We start from the raw sequence: 1,392 nt of genomic DNA on the forward strand, positions 1-1,392 counted from the left end.
GTGACTACCTCTTAAAGCTCATCAAGAGATTGCCAAGAGTGTGCAAAGCAGTAATCAGAGCAAATGGTGGCTACTTTCAGGAAACTAGAATATAAGACATATTTTCAGTTAATTCACACTTTTTTGTTAAGTACATAATTCCATATGTGTTCATTCATAGTTTCGATGCCTTCAGTGATAATCTACAATGTAAATAGTCATGAAAATAAAGAAAACGCATTGAATGAGAAGGTGTGTCCAAACTTTTGGCCTGTACTGTAGTTTTGTTATTGTTAGTTCATTTATTAATTCATTCATACAGTAGGCTGGTGCTTTAGGGGTGAACTAGCTAGCGAACCGCACACAATGGCAGACAATGCTAAAATTGTCAACCAGATTTTGGCAAAGCCATTTGAAAGTCTTCATTATGAGGAGAAAATTAAACAGCAGGGCACATCAACACTTAAGATTGATGTGTTAACACCTAAGATTGATTTAGTGAAAAGATAGGGAAACTGTTTTTTTCCAGCTCTCCTGGAATGACAAAGTTAGCTGCCTGACCGGAAGTGCTGAGACAAAGAAAATTTACAGCTGGTCATGCCTCTTTTTTTTGTGATAACATTTTTGTTTTTTATTCAGAAAACAATCTCACCGATATTATTATTATTATTATTATTATTATTATTATTATTATTATTATCAACATAATATATATTATTATAACATTATAAATAAATGGATATTTTTAATGATGTAGGCCGAAAATGAGCTTCCCCTCTTTGAAAGACCAGCATCCGCCGCTGCCTCCCTCCTATATTTTAACTTATTTATAGTGAGTAGTACAATAGTGTCTTCTTCCAAACTCCCTTCACGGGTACTTTAGTTAGTTATGTAGACATGAGTGGTGAGCAGTTCAAACAAAGAACCACTTTTCCATCTCACAGATTGTTTAAGAAAAAAGTAAACCAAACTTTGTTAGTGTAGCCATCATTTGATCCCTCATATTGGTTAGCTAAGCCCCCTACAGTAGGTGTGGAACCTCAGGAGTTGCTGTAAACATCTGGACAAACTTTGATATTGATGCTCCTTTGGTCAATCCTGGCTAAGACCAAACAAAGAATATGTTACAACGTTAGTTACAATAAAACATGTGTGTTGCATCTAGCCCTGATAACAACAACTTTAACTCAATAATTTCAAATAATGAAAAATGATATTAAAGAAAGGTGGTGTCACAAAGAGATTTTCATCACTGGACGTTCTCAGTGATGAAAATCTCTTTGTGCCACCCCATTCTTTTTTTTATCAATTCCTCCTCCTCCTGTTCCTTCCTTACCTCCAGCCTTCGCTCGTTCTGATTCCGGCTCTGCGGTGACAACCCCAAACCCATCTCATGCATCAGCTGTCAGGCCA

At 36.2% G+C, this 1,392-nt stretch overlaps 1 protein-coding gene across 2 annotated transcripts in view; it reads left to right on the forward strand.

Moving 5' to 3' along the window:
- The window catches only part of doc2g (double C2-like domains, gamma), a 73,289-nt gene that overhangs the window by 61,452 nt on the left and 10,445 nt on the right, over positions 1–1,392 (forward strand). The window lies entirely within an intron of this gene.

This window comes from Etheostoma spectabile, chromosome 2, assembly GCF_008692095.1.
Source record: "Etheostoma spectabile isolate EspeVRDwgs_2016 chromosome 2, UIUC_Espe_1.0, whole genome shotgun sequence".
NCBI classification, from domain to species: Eukaryota; Metazoa; Chordata; class Actinopteri; order Perciformes; family Percidae; genus Etheostoma; species Etheostoma spectabile.